The sequence below is a fragment of the Hirundo rustica genome, chromosome 1 (assembly GCF_015227805.2).
Source record: "Hirundo rustica isolate bHirRus1 chromosome 1, bHirRus1.pri.v3, whole genome shotgun sequence".
Lineage (NCBI taxonomy): Eukaryota > Metazoa > Chordata > Aves > Passeriformes > Hirundinidae > Hirundo > Hirundo rustica.
The window spans coordinates 39,570,513-39,597,763 of record NC_053450.1 but is presented as its reverse complement, the minus strand read 5'-3'; the positions used below and the strand labels follow the sequence as shown (position 1 = coordinate 39,597,763).

Genomic DNA, 27,251 nt, shown 5'->3' with positions numbered 1-27,251 from the left:
TACTTCAGATGGTTTACTGCAAGATTTTTCTATGCAGTCATCAAAATAATCTGGCTATGCTGATTAGTGTTACAACCAAAAAGGTAAAAGGTTAGTTAGGAAATAGAGTTTTTCTGCAATTTTCTGCATGTTTAAACTTTGGGATATAATTGAGGACAACTTTGGTTAAACGTACATTTCAATGTTAAAATTTACAATCAAGCTGGCAATTAAATCATTCCTCTGTTTTTCCTTTTAATTAACAAAATCATATTTTAAGTAGATATCTCTTGTTTTTCTATGCATGACAGAAAAATATGCATAACATTCCTTACACTTTGGTAAAAGTTTTACAAGGTTGGGGAAAAATTCTAGTGTAGTGGGTTTACCCTGGCCAGCAGCCAAGTACCCACACAACCATTTACTCACTCCTCTTTCCTCCTCCAGGAGTACAGGGAAGAGAATAGGAGGAGTAAACCCAAGAAAACTCCTGACGGTTGAGATAAAGACAGCTTAATAAGTGAAGCAAAGGAGAAAATCTATGCTAGTACTTCAAAGACAATCACTCACAGCTTCCAAAATCAGAGTGATGCCCAGCCAATCTCTGAGCAACAGCCACCTTGGAAGCCAAAGTCCCCAAATTCCTTCTGCCTGTCCCACAGCTTTTGTTGCTGAGCACAATGCCTTAGGATATGCGCTATCCTTAGTTGGTTCAACTCAGCTGTTCCAGCTGTGTCCCCTTCCAGCTTCTTGTTCACCCTCAGCCTGCTGCCAGGGAGGAGAGAGGGGGAGCAGAATAGGAAAAGGAGGAAACCTTGGTATTACCTTGAGATTTTAGCCTTCTGGTTGTTTGCATTTTTGTAGTAGAGTCTCTCACGGATTGTAACATAGACATAGTGCTTGTTTTCGCATTCCTCTCTGAGGAGGGACAATTAATGGACTTCTAGTTTGACCAGTGGGGTTGGAGAGGTAGCAACCTTATTCTCCAATCCTTGGTCATTGTCCAAAAACTATATAAATCAAAGTCAAGAAATAAACTTTCCTTCTTTTTGCTCTGGCTACAGACTGTGAGTATCATTCTTTTGGTGTCCTCTAGCAACACCTTGGTGCTGTGCAGGCACTATTCTGCAATAGCCAAATGTTGGTGTGTTATCAACACTCTTAACCACAAGTCCAACACACAGTGCCATATGGCTGGTAGAGGTTAACTCCACCCCCACCAGACCCAGTACTCCCTTTTGCTGATTTTAGAATGGAAAGGATTGTTACTGTCTCTTCCACTGTCACCCATTCCTCTCAATGACACTGACTGGAGTTACAGTCTGGAACACTGACTGGAGTTACAGTCTGGAATGGAAAAGTTCACCAGGCTTCACCTCTGATCCTATCCATAGTCTCAGTGAAAAGAGGAAGACCTATAGTGGTAGGCAGGAGCACAGAGGGCACAAAAAAAATTTTATCAACTTTGAATGCTTTGTAGCCAGTAAATTCTGCTTTAGTGATCTGATAACTATTTCATTTATTGATGAATGTTATTTTCAAATTATGCCACTGTCATACACACTGCTCACTGATAGTATCAGGCTACTGAGATGAGTAATTTTAACCTTCTTGCTGCTTTCACTGGTACCAAAGTGAGGTGTTGAGCAAGAGTATATTTCTTCAGAAAAGAATAAAAAAAGAGATTGGCTTACAAATCATGTCCTTTTAATGGCATTGATTTTGCTTATCATGTCATAATTTCACTTTTAGAGTGAAAGTGACAACTTCAGATTTGTCTATGGTCATCTCTGGTTCAAACTTCAACAATAAGTCAACACCTATGCATGTAAGTGGCTTCCCTGTCCATTGCTTTAAGGCTGATCTCTTTTCCCTTCCTTAGGTGGGAATCTGCTTTTTTCCCTTACTGCGTCCCACAGCAATCAGTCTGTACAGAAGGCTGTGCAAATAATGCTTTTCCTTGCTTCTCCACTGACTTCTGTGGTCCTCCACATCTGTTTGTGGCCTGTGGTCCCCTCCTCTTTTGCCAGCTGTCGCATTCTCCATATGTGTATCCATATCTGTATGTACTGAAGGACAAGAAACAAAACCAGGGTGGGTGGACATGGATGTACACTGCCCTAGCCCCAGTCTCCAGTACTCTCCAGGCAACAGCTAGGCTACGTGGGGAATTAGCACGGCCCCAGGGGCTGCTTCCAGAAGGCAGTTTGGGTGGCATTGTCCTTGTCTGTTTGGGGTTTTGGTGGAGTGGAGGAGAATAAGGAAGAAGATTATAACTCTAGGGATGCAAATGATGTTATTCTCAGGGCCAAAACGGCTCTTGGCCATTTTATTCACAAGATTAGGCATGTTCCTGCACTTCATCAAGGTTTTTTTCTTCTGCTTCTTATTGCTTTATATACAACATCATTCTTGCTGCCCATTTTCTTGCTTCTTTACAACATCCAGTCCCATCTTCTCTACTATTGTTTGTAGAACCCACAAATAAATCTTTTCTTAGACCTTTCTATCTCCCTGGAAACAATGGGAATGCATGCACACTTTTCTAGGGCAGCAGAATGCACCACCAGCAGTGTCCACGTCTTACCTCCTCTGAGCCAGGACTACTCTGAAAATGGGAAATTTTGCAAGACTGAAATAGGAATATTGTTAGACACTAAGAGTTGGCAAATTAAATTCATCTGATGATAAAACCAGAGGAGCTGGCCATGCTGTCAACTGAGGGTATTTGCCAGCAAGTCCCTATAGGTAAGGTGGCAGCTCATCTCCTCAGAGAACCACCTCACAAAAGGGATGTCCAGATGTGAAATCCCTTCAGGTTCCCATACTGTGAACTGTCCTCTTGTCCTCTGTGTAGGATAGCTCTATGCTAGAGGTAAAATATGGGAAAATAGCAAAAGGCAGGTCCATGTTAACACAAGTAGGTGCTGTGGTGGAGCGCTGGGACACTGACACCAAGTTTCTGTGGGGAATGGTGACACTGAAGGCACATTTAATCTCTGAACAGGATTAAAAAGGGAGGGAGACAAGGTGCAGTGGTGCTAGAAGCCAGGAGAGGGAGTCTGAGCCCAGGAGAAGGAAAGGACTTTGGTAAAAATCCTCCTTACTTGCTTCCTTGGTGGTGGGATTGATGGAACCCATGATGGGGGCAGTAAAAAAGCCAGTCAGGTCATTCCCCTAGCGAATGTGCCTGTGTGTAACCTTTCACCCTTACCCAAGAGTTAGCTTTCTCTCACTTAAAACCTTGCAGCCTCTCACCTAAAACCAGAAACATTTCATTTTCAGTGGTCTCATCAGCCATACAACAGTGAGAGCATTTTATGCTTGGGCTATTAATTACTGTGTCTCTTTTGCTTGCTAACATCGGATGTGCTGTATTGAAGAGCATGCATATCTACTGAAATTTTAAATCTTTAAATAGTTTGTATATGTATCTCTGTATATACGCACGTGATTAATTGTACCAGTGACTAAACAAATCTGTTTTTATCCAATCCTGTGGTTCAACAGACATGCACACCCAGTTTCCTGCTGACATGCACAGTTGCAATCAAAATGACAGCAAGTCTTTGCCTACCTTTATAAAAGAGAAATGGTGCAGGTTGTGGATGCATGTTAATTTCTGTTCTGCATTTCTTTAATTGTCTGTGCTACAGCTGTGAAATAAGGCCTAAACACTTCATGAATTAAAAACAATACGCATGGTGTGGTAACTTTCAGAAAATCAGACCAAGACCAAGGAACACCAATTTGTTCTTCTGTTTTGTATTTGTCTTAAACCAAAGTGGTCTCAGGTGTACAATGGTCTTTAGGTGTTCAAATTAAGCTCAGGCCAGAGCCTGCTCTTGAAAATTCCAATTTGGTTTTCAAAGCAGGTATCATCCTTGTGTCAAATTTATTTCGACACTTGAAATGTTCATGCACTGATCTCTGGAACCACTTCATCTTCTTTAGTTAACTACCATTCTCCTTCTTGAACCCTCAGTGATATTTATCTTTTTCCTGACATCAGCATGTGGTCCCTTTGAAACTATGAGGAGCTTAAAAATCAGTTTTACTGGTGCCTGGGTGAGGGTTGAAGAGCAAAGAGAAAAGAGTTTGAGACTAGTCTGAGAAATACCTACAATTGGTTTCTAATCATCTTTATCTTGTCTTGCCCTTCAGAAGACAGCCATCATCTGAGTGCTACATGTGTTTTCCTAACAACTGTTGTAACACCACCACTGATAATGAGTTTGACCTCACTTTGGTTGCCCTTGTGATGGTGATGTGGGTTTGTTGTGAGGAGCACTCATTTGTCTGCAAGCAGTAGAGGGAGGGAGCTCAGCACAGGGTGAGTACCTGCAGGAGGTCCTCTGCCTCTAGGGCAGGCCCCCATTCCTGAGCAGGCTGAAAGGATCTGTTCTAAACCTGGCTAGAATGCTTTAGCAGTGTGGTTAATGCATAAAATCATGCTGCTTCATTTTGGGGGCCTATGAATCATGATATTTAAGACCATGTTTCACATTTACTGAATGGCCCCAATAAGAACTAGATTTATTCCCAGCAGATTGGGAAATGAGGCACCAAGATGAAGAACAGTTGACTTTTCAGACTAACCCACCCCTTCTAAACACAGATATTCGCTCTCAGTTGATGACTGGGTGCACAGAAATGGGTTGAGTTGGTGCTGGCCTTTGCAGAAGTCAGGTGAGGTCAGTGTGGGGTAAAGGAGTGGTTTTTATCCCTTCACATATGGCAGCTTCACTCATTTCTTCTCTGTGTAGCTTAAGCTGATGAGCTTATTGCAATAAGTTGGATGTCAGCCTTGGAGTGCTGCCTCACTACTGGATTTCCTAAGGTTTCTATGACTTTGTTGGTTTTTTGCTCTTCAGAAAGGACAATTTTTCCCCATTCCACGCCTTCCCCTCACACAGTAGATGAAACTAAATTAAATTCCTGTGTTTTGGTAGCATTTGACACCCACTGAAGGGTTGTGTTGGGTCACCTTTGAAAAGTAGTGACAGCAAAGTTTCTAGGAGACTGATGTACTTAGGATTTTTCTTTAATGTCATTTTTATTTAATCTCTGTTTCCTGTCTACCATGTCCTTTAGGGCAAACCTCAAAAATACCCAAACTTGTCATTTGCCCAGAAGGGGCATTCTCAGATGAAAACACATATTAAATGTTTTGGAATTATGATGAATTGTGGAGCTGAGGGCAGACAAGTGTGCACATAATGTTTCGATTATTTTGTCCTCTTTAAATTAAAGCTTGATGAGAATTGATGTCAGTGTCCTCGCCCTTGCAAGAAGAAAGACAGTACTTTACCCAGAAGAGTGAAAGTAGTCAGTGCCTCCAAGTGGGAAAAGTTCAGACACAGAGTATGTATGTAAGAAATACCAGATCTAAGGCAAAGGCACATTGTGCCCGCATGGACAAAGATGGGATTTTTCACTTGTGTTACTTTATTGAAAGGATGTAAGAAACTTTCATGGGAAGGCAAGCTAAACTGGCTAAGCTATTGTGCTGGTTTTGCACAAGAAAGTGAGAAAAGTACATACACAGAAAAAAAAAAAAAAAAAGGAAGAAATACTTACATACATATTTCTCCGTTAAATTAAACTTTCACATTTTTAATTGATTGAGGAATCTTTATAATTTGCCAGATTTTTAGCTGGTATTTATTTATACCATAATGTAATTGTATTATCTGGTTCTCTGAATATGTGTATTTTTTAAAATTCTGCCAAGTAGATTTGAATCTTATTTGAATGCAAATACTTTACTTCCAGCTTGATGCAGAACTAGCTACTTATGATAGTCGGGTTCACTTGAAAATATATTGTCTAAATGCATTTGCTTAGCCATGGAGAGAATGATGAAAAGTAAATCTTAGATTTCTTTCTTTATTATTAATGTTCCAGCTGCTCTGTTAAGTTGGGGGAGAAATCAAGTGAGAAATGTTTTAAAGTCCCAAATATGACATCTTAAAAAGAAGTTATGACAGTTTAATTAAATGAAAAAGTAGTAATAGCTGTTTCTGTGGCGGTGCACATGGTAAAATCTGTGTATCTGTTCCAGAATGAACATCGAAGGTGTTTTGCAAAACCCAGGCATAAAAAGCATCATAAAGCTTTTGAATGATGCGCTTTCCATGTAATCAAGCAATACAGTACTTTGAGTGTACTTTGCTATGGATTTGCTTTAGGAGATGCAGTGAACCATACAAAAAATATTGCACTTTGTTCTAAGTATAAGTTTGTCTGCAGAAAAATTACTATGCAGATCAGGCTGAACTTCGTGTGGCCTGTTGTGACTGTTAATATTAATCTTTCTTTTTCATATTTTAGTTTTTCTACCACAACTTGGAAATTACAGCTATAATAACACATGAAGATGTTCCCTTTCTTTTGTTTTTTCTCTCTTGCTCTTCCTTCCCCAAGACCTCTTTTTGTGCTCATACAAAGCTAAATTACAAGATGATGTAAGATGGATATCAGCATCTTCCACAGCATTCCAATTGCAGGTTGGCTGCCAACCAGGGTAAAGCTCATGTTTGTGCACAGACAGGAATAACAGTGTTAAGTTAAGGAATAACTGAATGAATAACTGGCACGAAGGTAGGTTGTAATTGGTGGTTCACATGCAGATAGAAAAAATAGCTTGTCTGACCCCATAACCTTCTTATTTAGCAGAAGAAGATGACGGAAGATAAGCTGAGAAAGACACAGGACATGTTGCCCTTAATATGCAGGTTTTCGTTGTGATTTCATCAGAGATTTAACATGTGATCCTGGGCAAGCCATTCAATTTCAATGCATCTCTTTCTTCTGAGAAGATGAGGATGAAGCGTGTCTGCCTTACAATACAATGAGAAGGGAACACCGGTAATTCATATCTCAGGCATCATGGGAGAATCTGTTAGAATTGAAAAGGATTGATATTTATTTTTCTCTTAAATCCAGCATCTTATCTATCTCTTGGAGTACAATGCACACAAGCACAACAAGCCAATTATTTCCTAATATGTCCAAGATAGTCATATGCACGTGTGTCTATAGAGATCAGCTTCATCAACTGTCTGATTTCATGTAATCAGTGATGCATAATCCAGATCTCTCCACACCCTTATTACCAGTTCTAGCCCTCTGAAAGCTTCTTAAACATTTAACTCTTCTTACTGTGGAGACAGCTAAGAAATGTAAGCAATACTGTAGCAAACACTCTGTAAAGGGAATTTTTTGCGTGGGATAAACCTCTCAAGCAGTGATATCTTTGCATACTCGTGGATATAAATAGACAAAAATGTAGACTACATATATGTGGAGGGACAAACACAATCTCTAGTAATGAAGAGCCCTGTGTTGCTTATCTGGTAGTTGTAAATGAAAAGAGCGTAATACCACATTGTTTCTCTTTCATGTGTTTTTAGGGATTGAAAGTATTGTGTTTCATTTGCTGATATAATATGCCCCAACTGCATGATCCTGGGGATGAATAACACACATCCATATCTGTTTAGTCCATAGCAGAGCCAGTTCAAGCATTCCCTGACTTTCATGTCAATCACAGAGTCATTGGGTTTGGAAGTGACCTCTGGTCAAAACAGAAGTAGCCATATGGTCACACCAGGCTGCTGAGGGCTTTATCCAGACAGATATTGAACATTTCTGGAGGTGGGGACTGTAAAACCACTCAGGGCAGCCTGTGTCACTGCCTTACTGGCCTCATGGGGAAAAAAGTTTTTAATTCTGTTCAGTTAGAACCTCCTGTGTTTCAACTTAACATCGTTGTCTTCATCCTTCCACCTTGCACTTTTGTGAGGAGCCTGGCTCCATCTTATTGATGATCTCATGGGTTCTCCAGGCTGAACAAGCCCTGTCCTGCAGCTTTTTCTCACATGGTAAGGGCTCCAGCCCCTAGCTATCTCAGTGAAGTTCTGCTGAACTCAGCTCAGTTGATTGATGCATCTTGTACTGGGGGCTCCAAACTGGGCATGTTGGTATGTCTGTGTGTATGTGTGTGTATGTGTAAATATATATATATATATATATGTACATGTGTCTGAACAAGTGCTGCATAAATGGAGTCACCAGCTCTCTCCATTTACAGGCTGTGCTTTTAATGACACTACTCAGGATGCCATTCAAGCAGGGAACATGAGGCTTATGTCCCACTTACTCTCTGCCATGGTCCTCTGGGCCTGTTCATTGGAGTTTCTCCCCCACCTGTCTGTTCCCAGTCTGCTTTGCTGCCAGCCATTCCTCCTTTCCAGGGGCAGGGGTATGCTGTTCTTACTGAATTTCATAAGTTTCCTGTTACCCTGTTCCTCCAGCCTGTCCAGGAAGCAGCCCTGCCTTGGAGCACATTGGCTGGTCCCCTCAGTTTGGTGCCATCTGCTCATCTGATGAGTGTGCGGTGTTGCATCCTCCAGGTGATTGACAAAGATACAAAGGTCCCAAGACAGACCCCTGTGGTGCTCTGCTTCTCACCAGCCTCCAGGCAGAATACAACCCATTAACCGCCAACATCTGGGCCCAGCCATCCAACTCTCACTCCCTCTTTGTGCAGAACTAATCCTGCTGAAGAATAACAAGGACAGAAACAGTTTTGGCTGGCTGATATAACTGGTCCAGTTTGCTGCGGAGCCATGATTTCACATGTGCCATGACAACACTGGGGGAGGTGTGGAGATGTAAACCAATTCAAGACAGGGAGGGTGGCAACCTCTTAAACCAGTCTAAGTGGCACCACCTTAGGCATGAACTAGTGGCATACAGTAAATGTAAAAATCTGAAATCTCGTATACCACACAAAAATGCATATGAAACTTGCTTATCTGTGGACTTGTAAAAATTTTCTGCAGCTTCCTAGATAAAATATTTTTGTATTCAGGGAGAAAATTACATACTTGCAGCAATTAATATTTTAACCAACTGGCACCATTGCCAGTCTAGTGCATGCAGTTACAGTAAACAAATTAGGATTTACGTTTCTCTTGGTCTGTGTTTTACCTGGCCTTCATTTGTTAGGTTATTGTCTCTTCTCAAATGAAATTAGTATGCAAACCGAAAAAGTTTGGAGGGGAGAGGTATTAGATTTTTTTCAACATCTTTCCAGAGTGAAAGAAGTCCACAGCACAACCGTGAAGTCTGTATAAATTTCCCATATCCTATTTGCAGTGTGTTAATGATTATGGTTTTTTTTTAAAGTGCCCAAAAATATGTTCTTCCATGCACTACCCTCAATAACAAACAAGAGAAACCAAATCCTCACCACTATTTGTTTTATATTATAAACCAAGACTAAAATGTTTTAAAACCTAAGAAATTAAAATAAAAAAGAGCGAAAGACCCATCATGCTTTGTACTTCTAATGAGTATTTACGAATTACTTTGTGTTTATAATAAACAATTACTCAGGAGTACATTCTGGCTTTCTTTTAATTCAAGTAAATGTCCAGAAACTTTTTCTGCATAACTCGTACTTTCAATCTCTTTTTTCTTTTTTTTTTTCTTTTTTTCTTTTTTCTTTTTTTTTTTTTTTCTTTTTGGGTTGTTTTTTTGTTTGTTTGTTTGTTTGTTTGGGGGTGGTTTTGTTTTTGTTGTTTTGTTTGGGGTTTTTTTTTGAAAATACCAATTGAAGACTGCTAATGTATGGTTTGATAGAGCCTATGAGGAGCACAGTTCTAAGAATGGCATGCAATCCACTTCTCTCTTGTCTAGATGAATTTCAAATAACATTGGAATCATGATGCTCTGAGGATATAAGTGAAGTTTTTATGATAAAAGGTAGTGTTTCCCTCTACAAACTTATCCTAAAGTAAATTAATTTCTTAAAAAAATTGCAGGTTTTACAGCACACGCTAAGAATTCCAAGTATAAAGGAGATGAAGGCAGAGGTTACAAAAGAGCACTGGACAGAAAGCAGTGCATGCACTGCCTTCTCCTTAAGCTTTAGCATAGAAATCCCAGTGCCCCACATGTCTCTATATGCAACATAAACTCAGAAATTAATGACATATTTAAATGGTACATTTGAGCTCACTCTGCTAATCTATGTGAACTCTCTGAAGAGATCAAGAGAGTGCACTCAGATCATAAACTCAACACCAGTACTTTTAATGCCTGGCAGCAGTTCTGCTTAAGTCCTATTGATCAGTCTTCTCATCATGTGACAGCACTCCACTGCATTACCCAAACCCTTTACGGTACACATGCTTCTGTCCCATGCTAATAAACCAGTCAGGTCGCTTGTTGCAACAGCTTCACCTCCAAACTGCACTCCTTCAGGTCTGAACCTGTTGTTCCTTTCAGCAATGCCTGGGTACCTCCCAGAGTGGGGGTGGTTGTAATCATGCACCCCCGCCTCCATTGTACCACTTGCAATTTCTTCTTCTTGCACATTTATATAAAGACAAAGGTACAAAAGTGCTACAGCAGAAGAAAATCAGTGCTACAGCACTGACACTCTCCAGTTCATGACCATAGTGACACATTTGCTAACAAATGCAAGTTTGGCACCTACATGGTTTTTTGTATGCTCTTTCTCAGTGCTCTTTCCTATTCCTCATCCCTGCTTGGTAATTCACCAGGTTCTGTTGTTAAATGATGTTTCCCACATGTTGTTTTATCAAGAAAATTAATCCAGTTTTCTAGATTACATGCAAGGCACTTAATGACAAACATCTTTTGTAATATCTGTAGATTAGGTCCTTTCTTTTCCTTCATTTTTCTATACGCTAGTCATTGCTCAGCAGAAGTGTTAAAAACTAGTAATTATTATTATTCAGTGGTCTATGGATAAAAGTGATGGAGGTTCTGTCATAGGAACCTGAGGCACTGCACTTGATGAAACTGAAGGTCATGCTAGACCAATAATTTATTTCTGACCGTGGCCAGTAGGAGAAATACTTAGGAAAAATGTGTAGGAAATATTGTTCCCTCCTCTTGGCAGGTTCTCCTCTGTATTGCACAACAGGAGTATGGGAATCAGTGATCATCAATTGAAACAAGAGGTGTTCTGGCTGTATGTAAGAGGGAACAAAAATTCATCAAGAAGACAATTAATCATGGAACAGATTGTCCAGAGAGGTTGTGAACCCTTCCTCCTTGGAGATTATCAAAAGACTTAAATCTCTTGGCTTGTATTCAGTGTTGATGCTGCTCTGAGCAAGAGTTTGACTAGGTCACCCAGGTCCCTCATTGATTCTAGAAACGCTGTAGGAGTAATTGTCCCTTTTGCAATCAGAGAGCTATCATATCTCTGAGCAGTTCTCGCCCTGATTGCACGTGTCTAAATCTGTTTTTCATGACATGAACAGCTGCAGTTTTGTTTGTTCTAAAGGCAATAGCATTTAGACTATAATTTCATAGAATTTTATTCAAACACCATGATTATTTTTTATTCAAACATTGGCTCAAATGTCACCTTTAGATGCATGGGCTGGCAGCTCTAGCTATCAAAGAGAAATCAGTGACATTTCAAATACACCTTCTGTGGAAATAAGTGCTCTTGGTTAAAAAGTTTTAATTCTGGCCCCATGGGGCAATTATTTTCAGTAGTTTTGTGAGATGCATCTGCTATAGGTATTTGCCCTGCTTTCTACAATAATGCAACATCCTCTTGTTGATGATATGAACACCCAGTAATTGCATCCTGTTCCTCTCTTTATCCACGTGTCCATGGACTTTAGTAACAATAAGTACTTAAGTATTATTAAGTTCATTGCACATTCAAAATAATCTACAAACAGTTGGGGGGGGGGGGGGGGGGGGGCTTTTTGTTGTTGATGTGATGCTTTGAATTTCTAGAATAAGCTAGAAAATAACTGCAGAGAGGTGTCTTGGCAATTACAGCTAGGACCTACTAGAAGGCCTACTGAGTGTGAAAAAGCATATATGACCCATCCAGTAGTTCTGGCAAGGCTAAAGCAGAGCACAACTGATTTGCGTGTAAGCACAGGATGTTGTGAACCTTCATCATTCCAGAGGAGACCACTTCAAAACATTTTTGCAGTGTGAAGGGAATAATTTAAGGAAAGGATTTTGTTTGTATATTGATTTCAGACTTCAAGTGAAGATGTGTATTTTTGCCTATTTTTTTTGAAAATAAACCACTAAGCTAAAGGTGTACAAAGCCTGCCAGATCTCAAGGGATATGAGCCCATTGATAATCCAGGGATTGTCATTTACATAATGACAATAGATACATTTTTTTGGTAGAACTTGACTTGAGATAACTAAACTAAGAGATTTCCTGTCATGTTTGATGAACAGAAAGCAAAAATCATTTGTCCTTTACAATGTCCTAGGAGGCAAAGAAGGAATTTCAGAGACTGTCCAACATGGCTTTGATGAGAAAGTAATTAAAGTCACTGACTGAGCCATCCACATGTTTGAGTCAGATAACAATGTAATTGACTGTAATGGTCCCGGTGCTGAAGGACAATAATCAGAAGATAGATGTGGCCGAAACGAAATTTGCTAAGGCAAATTTTATTGGCATTTCTAGCCAATAGTAATAAGTCAAAAAGTTAATTTTACTTTGCACAAGAGCTAAGTACGGTATGCTGTGCTGACTTTTGAAGAGAAATGAGAACATAACTCAGGTGTTTTTATAACATAACATCTAGGTGTTTTTATCTTTTTTCATGATAATAACCTGCTATTCATAGTTTACAGTTACTATTATCACCTCCTTCATTTTGCAGTGGTAATCACATGTGCATCATGTATACACTCAACAGCTCTACCACCAGCAATTGGCTTTGCAAGTCCTGCTGATGGGCCATCAAGCCTACATCACAGACTCATCATAGCATACAGTAGGTTTTAGGAGCTCATCTCCTCCCTCTCCAGCATGGTTAGAAGCTAATTTTAACTGCAGATAATTTTATAATTTGCAGGCAAGAAGTCAGTTTGACATACTCCTCTTAGCCTGATTGAATTAATTTTAAATGCTTTGGCAGTTTTTCACCATGCTGCTGTTAGAAGAATTGCAGATAATGACACAACTTACAGCTGATCTCAATCCTTCCTCGAAAGGAAGAAAATAGCAACCCCCTACAATAACCACAGCCAACCCAATTCTTTGTGCAGCTTTAATTGCTTCTTTCCTCCCCCTAGTTTTTTGTCAATTTAGGCTCACATGGTTATTTTGGGATGTAAAGTAACCAAGCCTACATATTCTGATTTTTTAACAGTGCTAGGTTTTCTGGGTATGCTTAAAAACCACAGGCGGCTTCCAATTCCTGCATTAATTTCTACAAGATTTGATGCTGTCAAGTAACATTGAGAAGTTTCCTCATTGAATTACATAGATAGTCCATTTTCTTCTCCAATAACATTTTAGAGGAGTCAGGGTGACACAGTGTGAATCCGACTATAAACCGTCTGTCCTGTTTTCTTTTATTGCAGTTTCATGCAGCTGTCATTCGAGACCAACCAGTCTAAGCTGTGCAAAGAACACAATACCTAAACACCACTACAGCCTTTACCCAAATGGTCCTTGAGCCTCTACAGACCTGCAAGGGGTGCTGCTTTTTCAGTTTGTCCATAGTCTAAATAATTGATGACTCTTTTCTCAGCCTTCAGGCACCTGTAAACAATGGCTATCAGGGCGCAGCAGGACAGGTTACTGCTCCCCATTATTCCCTTGTATCAGCTCGGTAAAACATCTGGTTTTGCCCCGAAACTCAGTGCGTGCTGGAGTCTTATGGTCATCGTCCTCTGTCAGTCAGCATTGTGTCAGTCCTAGGAAAGCTTTTTCCCCTTACAAAGTCAAAAGAGCACCAAGACACCTTTTTATGAACCAGGGTTCAGCCCTAAATTTCAGGTGCTCAGTTCTCGTGGTTGCTGAAGCAAGACAGTAATGTCGTTTTTAAGAATATCCTGAATTTAAATTACTGGCAGCAAAAACAGTACACTTTTAATTTGTGCATTAAGTTGATTGGATTTGAAAGAGACAAACCATGCCCCATACTTTTTTTGCTATATTGTTCTTCCAGTAGCTTTGCAGCAAAGAATCATTCTTAAGGCACCATCTTTAAGGAAATCCACAATCAGCATGTAAATAGTCAGCACGTAATTTAATTTGTATATAAAATAATCATTTGCACACCTAAGCAGTAGAAAGTCACACACAAACTTTTACATATCTTAAGAGATGCTGACAGCTTCTAGATTCATAAATTTGTCATTCAAATTCAGCCTGTAACCGCAAGATAAATTTCAAAGCAAACGATTCATTCCTGCCCACTCCTGAAGCTGATCACTCACATTTGTGCTGTTGTAGCTACTTACAGCATTATCCTCAAAACCGGATGACTTAAATGATCAATTTATTAAACTCCTGTTTCTCTCAAAAGCTTTCTTCATAATATAGATATTTCTAAAGATGAGGTGAAGTTCAAGTCATGTGGGGTAGACAGAAGAGATAGAAGATGTATTTCTACTGAGTAAAAAGTATGTGGGATGAGACTTTTACCCATTAAAAGCACACATTAAAAAAAACTAAAATATAAACCAATTAAAGAAAATTAAAAAAAAAAATCATCCCAGCACTCCATGGTCAGTTCTCTGTAGATGACCGTATTGATTTTTCAAATCTATATTTCTCCTTTAGACTCTGCTTCAGCAAAATCCTTAAACAAGTACTTGACCTTAGGTATTTGAATTCTTTTATTGGAGTTTATTATGAATAAAATACACCTCACTTCAAATACTTTCCTAAATGTGGGTACATTTGATTGCTGAAAGTTATATATTCATCTATTCATTCATCTGAATCTGGGCACTCTTAATTGTCTGTGCTAGGGACTATATTAGCTGATAAATATATTTGAGCACATCTTATGGAATGTAAGGTCTTATTCTTCCTTGTTCACATGGATTTTTTCAAGGCAGCCCTTGAGAAATTTTAGCCCTGCCACAGCAGACTTTGTGCATCTTTAAGATAACAGTGGCCTCAGATCACTGAAATGAAACAGCTGATGAAACAGAAGATGCTCCACACACAGATCCAGACACTGCAACACATTAATTCATTTCAGAGCATTTTTCTATTTAGTATTTTCTCAAAGTAGGAAAGTAAAAGTACCTGTTACCTAAAATTCAATTTTTCTGTCCAGTATCTCAAGGAACTCCCACCAGTTTAAAGGCAGGTTCCTGATTAAGTGCTTAGTTGTCACACCCTCTTCTTGGCCCTTTTCCTACCTTTCTCTTTTCTTGCAGTAGGACTTTTGGGGCCACACAAATCCTCCTAAAATTAATAGTGTACATGAACAAATTGTTCAAATTTTAAACTAGATCATCTTGCCAAACCACCAACTGCAAAACTACCCAAGGATTGTTCCAGGCATAAGGGAGGGAAGCAGTGAAAACTATGGAATACGCACCTGGGAGTGCTGTGGAGGAGAGACTGGTGGAGATCTCACCCTTATTTTCCAGGAGGAGAGACTTCCACTCTCCACCTGGAAGCTTTGTTTAATAGGAAAGAGGTTAGCTAAATTAGAGGTTTGCTAGGAGAAGGTCAAATGTAAAAGTATTGTGAGAACATCTGAATGTGCTTGAATGTATAAAACCAAACACTTGTATCTTAGAAATGGTATGGCCAACTTTACTAACATTAGGAAAAAAAAAAAAATAAAGAACTGAATTTTCAGCAACTGCTCTTTACAAGGTCAAGACAGTATCTTGTTTTGTGCTTCTGATATCTAGAGAGGGCAAAGGAGATGCTGAGATAAAGTCAAATCATTGCATGTATTATAATTTTTACCTCTGGTCTTTTCAGATGCACACAAAAATAGTTTTCAATGTAAAACATAAAAAATTTACAGTGTGAGCTATTTATTAACAAAAAAAAGCAAACTTTGAGAGATGAAGTGAATCAGCTGTTGAACTAAAAATACATATTTTTATGCTCTTTAAAGACTAGTCCTGTATGGTCTGAACAGGATCCTGTCTTTATTTTAGTCGTGTTGGGTAATGGTTCATTTTTAGTGAGCTTAGCTATGTAAAATCCAAATCCAAACACTTTTCTTTGTTTCATTTTTACTTTGTACCCATTTTGAGTGACCTGAATCGGCTAGAGAATAGAATAATGCAGAGCGAAGCATAATAACTCTAAAATGACCGATTTTCAATGTAGTCTCAGCCTCTGAATCACTGCAAGAACCTCCTCCCTACCTTGTTTGCCCCGAGATAAAATTAAGACAGTAAATTTCCTTATCCAACCCTGCACAGTGCACTCACCTCAGTAGTGACTGAGCAACTGAACAAACTTCACAGAGGCTCAGCAAGGATTATTTCTTTTGCACAGCAGTTTGAAGATTAAAATGATTTGTTGAGTTGTAAGGCACAGTGTAGGCATCTTGCTCCACATGGTCAGTTCACCAAAGCAAAAAGAAAAACGACCTGAAAACCAGCCCTGTTGTCCTTGGCACAGCAGAGTCCCAGTGCTTGCTGTTCTCACTGCATGGACCCACCTCAGCCTTATCTGGCTGCAAGCACCAGCCTCATCAAAGTTCTAAGACCAAGAGGTTTTGTAATTCAGTTTTGTCTTCAGCTTTTCCAACTGGTTCAACTAGGATTCAGGCTGTTAAGGATTGTTCCTTAAGCATCTTCCTTGTCCTGTTTCGTACCTCTCCAAGGCCGAGAGCAAGGGATCCATCTCAGCACTGGAAATTGCACTGCAACATTCAGCATCGCAGGGACTGTGGGTGAAATTATGAGTATAATGTGAGCAGTTTCCAAGAGACTTATTGTCCTTCTTTGAACAGGTGCTGGCCTACTTAGCTTGACCACTTTTCATCTTACATCTACACAGCAGCCCCTAATGTTCTCAATAATAGCATGAGTTTTATAGTCTGTTATTGTCTGTCAGCTCAGGTAGCAGCCAACTGAAGTGATTGTCCAGCAGCTTCTTCAAATTGAAATATTATTTACTGTTTTGGATACAGAGCAAAGGGAGGGGGACTAGACTTAAACCATAGTCCATACAAGCTTCTACATCCGGGCAAATGTCTCCTCATTGTGTCTGGAGTAGTCAGAATCCACAACAGTATCTTTACCTGCTTCATTTTAGAAATTATCTCTTCCTGTATTTGCTTTTTATCCAGAGTAACCATGCACAGCTTTTTCTTCTTACCTCTCTTTTACGTTAAAGGAAGATGATTCCAGCTAAATAAAATTGATAACCCATTTCCATCAAGCACAAAGTCTAAAATCCGGGGTCTCTAATTCTTAAGTCACCAATGTTTACAGGTCTTAGAATACCTCTAAAGTCTATTTCTCCACAGCTCTTTAATGTATTTCTATACTGGAAGAATAACAAAACTGATGGCTATCTGGCCTATGCTGTGGGGGGTTCTTTTCCTTAGACAGCTCTCTCACTCTTCTTTAGTTTTACTGACAATGAAAATCCATGTTCACCAAGTTAAAAAATTCAGAACTGAAGTGTCTCTTTTTCTGTCCACTCTAATTCTTCATCCCCTGTTAAATGTGAGCTACTTCTTTTGAAGATCCTTATCTTTGAAAGGCATTTGTAACCTTGGGTATTTGGGAGTATTAATAAGCTCCCTGTTCATTCTTAGAGATGGCATTTTTAAGATTAGTGCAGGACAAGACAGGAAAGGAAAGACAAAACCTTTTGACATAAGAAGGCCACCAGTAAGAGTTCTAATGTTTTACCTGGTAAAATAATAATAAAATAAGAATTTCTCAGGCTGTTGAGAGTATCAAGAAATCAACGTTTGAAATGTGTTTAGATGTGCACGTGACTGTTACCTTGAAATAAGTGTAAATGATATAGCTTTAGATGAGTAACTTGGCAGAAATTAATTCTTCATTTAAGATTTTATCAGCAACTCTTAATATCTGTAGTGACTATTACATGGCTGCAAACTACTGAGTCTGTCTACAAAGAGCCTGATTGATCAGTCTTATCAGCACTATCAAAGAAGCTCTTAGAAATGAGTCTGACATTCCTATAAAAAATGCACTAGAGAGATTGCATGTTACCTTTGAGTGATGTAACCATCATTTAGCAATTCCAAGCATTCCATCTGCTGTCTAAGTCCTGTTAACAGCTGCAATGGCAGTGTGATTCAATCCATGACATGTTTATCTGATCCACACTCAACAGGTGCATTTCAACTGTTTCACATCCGTGCAGCACCTAAGTAGTGCACTGTATAACTGTGTTTACATCAGCAGGGGCTAAGAAAATCAGGGCAGCTCCGTTTGTTACCTTTCCAGAGCAAAGAAAAAGGTTTCCTTTGCAAAGGCGTTGCTAACCCACAGTGGGCAAAGCATAGAGGAATGAGGGGAAGGAGAACTTAGCCGGTTCTCACGCACGAGCTGGTAAGATGGCTGATCTCCAGAGCCTTATCCCTGAGCCTAGTGCAACCCCCATTTGTACCAGCTTAACCTCTGACATGGCCTTCCCAGGGCACCTTGCTATTAAAGGGGATTTCTGGGGATGGAAGAATGGAAGGATGCATGGAGGCCCCAAGGCGTACACCAGCTTCTCAGTGCATTGCCCCAGTATTGCAGTGACCTGCAGAAAACTGGGCCAGGCTGGGAACACAAGACGAGACAGCGTTGCCCTGTCTTTTGCTTCTGGCAAGTGAAAAATGGTTTATTGCCGCACGTTCTAATCAGGTATTCATCATGTTTATGCACCAAAATCTTGCTGTGTGTCCGCCGTATCCCAAATCACTTCCATAAATCAACGATACTTGTACCTGGCATTTTTAGAGGAGTCTAAAGTAATCTGTTTGAAATTGCACTGAATTACTCCTAACCAAGTAATGTCAGCAGAACCTTTTAATATTTGTGGAGAAATACTGTGCTTACATTTCCACTGCTTTTTCTACTCAACTTTCAAATATTAGGAAAAGTCCTTTTGAAGTCTCTGTACAGACTTTTAGTTCAGCTTAATTGAAATACTTGGATAAAAGTGAGACCAAATCTTTAGCATTAAGACATTCAACCAGAACACCTAAATTTTCATAGCACTTCTAAATTGCTTCTAAATCTAACCTAGTCTGGCCCTTCTTAGCTTATAAAATCTTCAGAGGCAAGTATGAGAAATATCTAATCTCTAGTAGGCTGTGAATAAATCACTGTAAATAAAATTTATTTACAGTTATGGTGTCAGCTTACACTGGCAAATACAAGTAATATTACTAGCAGTTATATTTCATATTTAATTGGAATATGTAAGTATTCTTACGTGAGGGCCAAAGGTCCTGAAACACTTTGCAGTAAAAACATATCAGTCTAAGTTATTAGCTTGTTTTGGTTTAAACTTGAATGAATAATATGTTTTGTATGGAAGTATGTAGTAGGAGGTCATCTTGCAGCTGTGCCTAGTTTTCTACAGTGCTGCCTGGAAAATCTGTATCATTTAGCTCAGGTTGTAGTATTGTAGTATGTTCTTTTGTTTGTTTTTGTTTGTTTGTTTGTTTGGGGTGTTTGTTTTGGGTGTTTGTTTGTTTGTTTTCTGGGTGTTTTGGGGGGGTTGGGGGGTTTTTTGGGGGTGTGGGTTTTTTTGTGGGGGGGGTGGGTGGGTGTTTTTTTGGTTTTTTTAGCTATAATGTTCCTCAGTTTAAATTCTCAAAGCTTTGGCCAGAATGGATATCCTTTTGGCAGTATCAAAATACTTCAGCTACATAGCACTTCAGTGATAGATACTATATGAACCTTTACCATTATGAAATGCACAGCTTACACTTTCTTCAGAAACTATACTCAACATAAGAATGTAAACAAGACTCATGCACAAACCCAGCAGAAAACCCTTAGGTGATTTATTTCTAGTTCTGTCACAGAAAAACAAAATGAGTTTTTAAACTCTAGGGTCTCTCTCTGATATACCTTACCACAGATATGCCTGTCAACTAATGAAAGGTGGCTGTTAGTCTAAGAACACTTTTCCACACCCTGATGATAGCCAGAACCTAATTCAAACAGAGCTTTGTGCCTTGGGCTGTGCCTCTGTAAACCTTACTGTTTAATTAAGCAACAGTATCAGAGATCATCCACATCATATAAATGCTGTATTACTTCTTTTAAATGTTTACCTGGTACCCAAAGAACACTTGGGAGTTTTTGCATCAAAGAAACATCAGAATTAGAAAGTCAACAGCTGTTTGTGAGAAAAAAAAAACTTATTGCATGCTTAATTGTTCTTTGCATTTAACTCTTCTTATCTAAAAAGCTGTTAGGCTTTTTAGATAAGAAGAGTTAAAATTTGCTAAGACTACAAGGCTGTATTAATCCAGACCAGAGGACAAAATACAATTTGCCACTACAGTACAGTTTTCCCCATTAATATATATTTGATGCTTGTAGATGGGACAACCCCGGAATGAATATCAACTTCAATTTCCATTTAGTATTCCCAATGAATATTGTTTACAATCCAGATACATTATAATGCTTCTCCAAGCCAAATGTTGTATGTTGGGCAGCCGGAGGCAGAATTTTCCCTGAGATGATGCTTTTTGCTATTTAATTATAGCTTTCTGCTGTTTAATTAATTCAGAAAATCCCAAGTTCACTGGCCATGAAGCAGCGCTACAAGTTTATGTGTTTATTGAAGTCATATTCTTGGTGAATTATTACAATGGCAATTGGGAATGGTTTTTCTATTGCTGTTGCTTTAATAGCAAACTGTACAGCGTTATCTTGAGCATTTCTGCAACTCGTTACTGTCTTTTATTCTTCCTCATAGACTTGCAGAAGAATAGTCAGAGAAACTCTCATATGCATTGGCAGCTCCCCACATCAACAATGGTTTGTTTTCCTGCTCACAACCAGACTTAGAAACCTGGTCCCAGTGATCATTAGCTGGGCTTTCCTCATTTAGTTATTTTGTAGATAAAATATCTCAGATCTATACTATCCTCAAAGCAGTACTGAAAAGATACCGATCTGATTGGAATCTGAATGTGGAAAAGAAGTTGCGTGACCTATTTCATACCATTCCTGGCAGCAGAAGGGACAAGTTACAAACACTGATTCTTGTAGGGCTGTGAGAAGCTGTGAACTCTTACTGTGAAAGGCAGTGCAGGTCTAACAGGACAGGTGATGTGGTCCTTACATTGCTCCTCTTTTGCCCTCTGGCAGGACCCAATGAGTAGCTGTGGATAATTGCCCTCCTGTCATGAGGTCTTTTCAGTATGGATGACAAGTAGATGTGATGTGCTCACAGCTGTGTGGTGTTCTGTAAGAGCCACGCATAAATCCATCCAGACTGAAAGGTGGTAAATGTCAGAACGCTCATAGAGATGCCAATGGATCTTACTGATATTAGCAAACAGGGATGGCACGATACAGTGTCTAATCTCACACTGTCGTTGCAGAGTTCAGTCTCTCACCACACAGCAGGCACAAAATAGCTCAGGAAGCAAGACTTCATGTTGTCCCTTTCAAGTAACATGCCGAAAGAACAGCTGTTAACACTGCTAAGTTGAGTAATTCGGCGCAACCCAATTCTTATTGTTGCAGCTGGTATTGCTGAAGTACTGCAACATAATTGGTACAGGTTTGTGCATTTGGCAAAATTCTTTTCATTATGAACTTCAGCAATTAAGGCCTGTGTTGTCTTATAAACTCTCTGAAAAACTCATCTTTGCATAAGTTTCTTATAGAGGGATCTAGGCATAGTGACTAGGATTTTATTTAATTCATTTGTCACAACATTTTCTGTTGGCTGGGGGAGACACTATATTGATTGTGAGGTTAAATTACATGAAAATCCCCAGTCCATGGGACAGAAACTTATTTGTGCTAAGATTCTAAATAATTATTAATTCTTCACAACAAAGCAATGGATCTGTTGGGGGCTCCTTTTGTGGGAGTTTAAATTCCCCAGCATTCAGGTGGTTTTAGAGTCTTGGCCCTCTGCAAAGCTCTGTGCCAAACGCAGGAAAAGACGGAGTCTTCAAGGTTACATGCTTCATTTATTAGTTCTTATCTTACAATTTTCTCAGTGTCCAAAAGATGTTTGCCGCGGCTCGGACATCTGGTGACTCCTCCTGTCTCTGGGCTGTCCTTATCTTTTATACTAATTGCCACGTATTCTCTATTTACTATTTATTACCAATGTCTATCACTATTACTAAAAAGGTCATCTTTACTCTGACCCAATCCTCACTAACTACTTTGTGTCAACGTCACTGCAGAAATGGAGTGAGGGAACAAGAAGGAAGGAGAAGGAGACAACGCCCCAAATTCTCCATCTTGCCCCATTCACTTCAATGCCAAAAATCCCAAACCCACTGTTTTTTCACAATGTGATATACTAAACTACTATTTTTCACACTTTTATGGCCTGTAAACCCTCTTGCAGTGCAAGAAGCCTCTCCCATAGACCGAAATCAAATCCAGTGTCTCTCTGAGCTCTGGGCTCTGGGCTGGGGTCCCAGACCCCCCTGCCCAGGTCTCTGATCCTCCAGGGCAACCAAAGGAATGCCCTGGACTCCAACATGGATCCTGTGTATGTTTTTGAAAGAAGCATGTTCATCTAAAAGATGTATTTATGACCCATGAATCAGAGTTGGCCTGGCCATCAATTAATGCTAAACAGAGAAGCAGAAAAGCTAGACTTTATACAAGATATCTTCAGCGAAATTATATTGAAATGGGTCAGGACTTGTCTGATAAAGAATCTAAAGCTCCATTGGTGCAAAGGCTCCTATTGCCACACTTGGTCACCATAAAGGATAAAATTTCCACTATGCCATCTATGACATCATTCAGGCAGTGCAAGTAGATCAGAAACATGCCATTTCCCCTACAGAAGAAATGTATTTCTTTATAAGATGAAAATTGATGTGCTGGGCAAGGTAGTGCCATAACTAAGGTGACCATTGTAGTCTATTCAAATAGCAAACCCTTCAGGCTCCATACAATGGAGCTGTCTTATTTCTAGTAACACAGACTTTTCCAGGTAGAAGGTTCCTTCTTTTTTTTTCCCCTAAGTTGCAGCCAAAGCTTACCGAGGAGGGTGCACATATCATTTGTTGCTATGTGCTTTAACAGTACAAGATATTGAATATGTATTTTTTTTCTGTATATATTTTCAGCTAGTGGTGTATACTACGGTATACATTGCACTCATTGCAGAATGAATGTCCCTTGTGATGAAGTTCTACAAAAGCCACAAGCTGGTCATCCTTGCCAAGAAAACAGTGTCATATTCAGTCCCTATAACATATACATACAAAACCCCTTTGTTAACCAGTGGGGAAATTTCCTATACAAACCATAGAAATATGTGCATAGAACTGCTACAAGAAAAGAAATCTTGTTGCATGGATCCTCATGCTAAAGTACCTGTCATTAATACTTGCCAAAGCTAATTGGAGCTGCTGGTTCAGAATACAACACCACAACAGCTGTAGTGCCAACATTCTTTTTTTAATGCCTGATTGCCAAAATTGAACCTAGAACAATTGTCCGAGTAAGCAGCATTTAGGGACATTGAGGGCAGTAGGTCCTGTACACATCCTGTTGATTTCACCATCAATTCAAAACAATCGCTTCTCTTACAAGGAAATGTTAGTTCTCCAATATTATTTTCTAGAGGAAACCAGGAGGAGTAATCTAGTAATGAAAGAAGTTCAGGTAAGCAGGTTTAACAGCTTCTTTTTGCTTTCCATGCAAGGCCACTGCTAAGGTATATGTTGAAATTATATGGGGTTTTTAACTGTTTTCTTAACTCCTTTGATTCTTCCTACAAATGTCATCAGCAGGCCTCATACCTCAAACTTCATTGGTATGTAAACAGAGATACAGAGTGACTGATATACTGAAGGCTTCAATTTTATAATGTTATTTCCTGTGTCTATAAGAAATATGTGTAGATCTTCTGATTTTAATCATCCTGGTTATCTTCCAGTTCTTTCCTCTTCAACAGGATGTATCTGACACATTGGTGTGTGCTATGATAATTGTACAGTCTCAGAAACTGAGACTAAAATAAGAAAAATCTCACAGGGAATTTATGTTGCTTCTGCCAAAAGCTCAGTTCAGATGAGTTGGAAGGTACATTGGTTTTGTTTGATGTTGGTATTTTGTCCTCCAGAACCTCCATTTAGTTATAGCTAAAGTTCCTAATTCCTCTAGTTATTAAGAAAATTGAAACAATTCCAGATGAAGAAGGTGATGTGTGCCTGTATTTACAGAAATTCTGAACAAATAGTGTTGAGCACTGTGAAATATCTTCCTTGTGTCAATGTGTTGTCAGGTTTTTAGTGGCAGTTATTGAACTGAGACCTATCTATTAACTATTTCACTGCTCTTTACAGTGTATGAAAATGAAGATTGGGAAATAAATAGAAAGTATGGTACAGTCAGATATTTTTGGGTTGTTCTCATCCCTAGGGAGTTTCTGAAAAGCTGTGTCATCTTTCTCCCTCATCTTTCTGACTGGAACAGCCCACTATACAGCAGGAAAATCCCAACATTGGCTTTTGTCCACGAGGGATGAGTCAATCACAGGGTGCCTGATTCAGCTCTGCACTCTCTTTGTCCTAGTGGCAGCTCCTCTTCTCTAGAGAATAAAAAAGTAGATGCATTATTACACTGAAGACATTCAACACATATGGGTCAGGTTTTCAGCCTTTTCTGAAATCTGACTGTCCACATGATGTATAAGCAATAGGAACTTGCAAGAGCAATGAGAAGTAACCAATGGTTTGCAGTACAATTTGGTACATTGAAGACTAAGAAGGGAATTTAGCAGCTGGTTCATTAAGAATGAATAGAAATACGTGATTTTCACACAGGGTATATTTAGGGTGTGAGGATTTTCTGGGTGGATGTTAGACAAGTCCAGAGCAATGCTGAGAACAGTCATGAAAGAGAGAGCATTGAAGGCAGCGGACACAAAATTCACATTTGGGGAAAGAGAAGAGTACAGCTGTCTTATTTGTGTCCCTTTTCTTAGGTGACTGATCTGGGCCATTGCCAGAGGCTTCTTACATCTTTGCATCTTGCATATGAGGCTTCTTGCATCTTTGCCTGAGCCTGTGTGGCAACTCTCCTTAATCTTTCTTTATTGCTGTTTATGGTTTTCTCTTGCTATTTTAATAATAAAAAATAATGACTCATTAACAGTCTTCTTTGCATTTAATCAGGTACTTTAAAAATATCTTATAAAATTGGGAATTATCACGAGATGATTTCTGTGTCTGTTGAATCAGCCCTCTAAATATCATACCTTTTCTGATACTTCTCTCAGCTAAGCAAAAACCCACTCCTGCAGGACTCATCAATGGCTGTCACCTCTCAACAGCAAGGCCTAGGTTTCCTTGCCTCAAGGATAGCATGGACTCCTGCAAAAATTGCATCAGCCATCTGAAACTTATCCTAACCTTAATGATAGTCCTGTCAGGACCATTGTCTTTGAGGATGCTCCCTCAACACCATCATGAAGTCAATCACACTCGTGTAAAGTCAGGCGAACCAGCACAGCCTGTGCTATGATTTACCCCCAAGCAGGCACCAAGCCCCAGGCAGCCCCTCTCCCATTCCCCCACCAGCAGGATCAGTGAGAGAATTAGAAGGGTAAAAGCTGGAAAACTCATGGGTTGAGATAAAGGCAGATTAATAATCAAAGCAAAAGCTATGCACGCCAGCAAAACAAAACAAGGAATTAATTCAGTGCTTCCCATGGGCAGGCAGGTGTTCAGCCATCCCCAGGAGACCAGGGCTCCATCACATAACGGCGACTTGGGAAAACAAACACCATCATTCCAAACATCCCGCCCAGCCTCCTTCTTCCCACCTTTTCTATACTGAGCATGATGCCATATGGGCTGGAATATCCCTTTGGTCAGTTGGGGTCACCTGGTGCACAGTCTCAGCCATAGCCTGCAACACAGAACCACACACCTTACCAGCTGGTCTGGAAAGAACACGCTGGAGATGACTTAGCTTCACTCGTAAGCCTGGTTTGGCCTGTATGGAATTTGCTGGTTCTTCTGTTTTAGCTTGCAGAAGGCAGAACATTTTTCTTCTGAACAAACTTTCTTTTTTTAGTAACCCTTAAGGACAGTATTTTCTTTCAAGGCTTCTTTCTGACAAGACCTTTTTTATTTTTAGACTGTTATAAAAACACTCTCCAAGGAAAAGAAGTGTGTAGATTTTAACTTGGGTGAATGAATTTTTCCTATTTTTGGTGGGTTTTTAAATCAATGTCTTCAATGATCATATGCTATTGCTATTACATTTTTATGTATCAATCAAGTAGAACAATCTGGTTTTGTAGAGAGTTATATGGACTGGTTGTTTGCCTCTCTGAATTCTACTTTTGTGATCATCATGGCACATTTCTGTGAAAAAGAATATTGCATATTCTCAAACATATTAGGTGTCATTAAGAACAGTTCCAGAGGTCCTTACAATGACCCTGAACAAGGCTGCTAATGTAGGAACAGGACAATTGTACCGGCTATGAATAGGAATAGATAAACAACGGCCTACCGCTTCTCTTTACTTCACTGGACATTAACAAAGTGGTGCATTTTTATCCTGGATTACATGTCACTGGTATAAGTTGTGCCTTATCTTCTGGGTGAGGAGCTTTTATTAATTTCATTCTTATATCTTTGTCTCTGTGGAATATGCCTTCTGAAATATCACAGCAGCGCATGTATTTGCAGACTTACTGATGGGCTTAAGGCAAAATGAGTGATGCTTTCTGTAAAATATTCTTGACCACAGAATTTTCTGTTCTTCTTAGCAAGAGGACATAGGACCCTACAAAAAAGGAACGACCTCTACTACAGGGCTCTATGGGAAGAGACATAGGAAAATGGACTAATCTTGCAACTTCTCCTGGAGGTCATTATCCTGATTAGTACAGTTGGAGTTTCATAGGAATTAAGGTCCAACTGACTGTATATCCCCAGCCATTAATTTTACCTAGATACTTTTACCAAGGGCAAAAGCTTGAGTCACATTGCATTCAATTTCTAAAAATACCTAACCTGGCTGCATGGACAGAATGAGATGAACTAATGATTCATCACTGCTAAATATTATAAAAAATGCTTAAGCCACATTTCCTAAAGAAATCTCCCAGTTTTTAATTTATAAAATGACAATAGAAACATAATATTACTTTATAAGTATGTTTGAGGCTCAGTCATAAATACCGAGGGAACTTTAACTGAGAGAGTTGTTTGATAGTGTAGGCTCTAGTAGCTGGAAGAAGAGTGCATACCAAACTGAATTTACTGACACTCAGCTCATATTTGCTTTGGAGATTGTCT

General features: G+C 39.4%; 1 protein-coding gene and 1 long non-coding RNA gene across 2 annotated transcripts in view; one reads left to right on the top strand and one right to left on the bottom strand.

The window, feature by feature from the left end:
- The window catches only part of XKR4 (XK related 4), a 221,215-nt gene that overhangs the window by 172,405 nt on the left and 21,559 nt on the right, over positions 1–27,251 (top strand).
- On the bottom strand, positions 21,929–25,912 carry LOC120754584 (uncharacterized). Its single transcript, XR_009207544.1, has 3 exons — positions 25,763–25,912; positions 25,196–25,310; positions 21,929–24,526 (listed from the first exon to the last, which is right to left on the bottom strand). It is a non-coding gene; the product is annotated as an uncharacterized LOC120754584 (long non-coding RNA).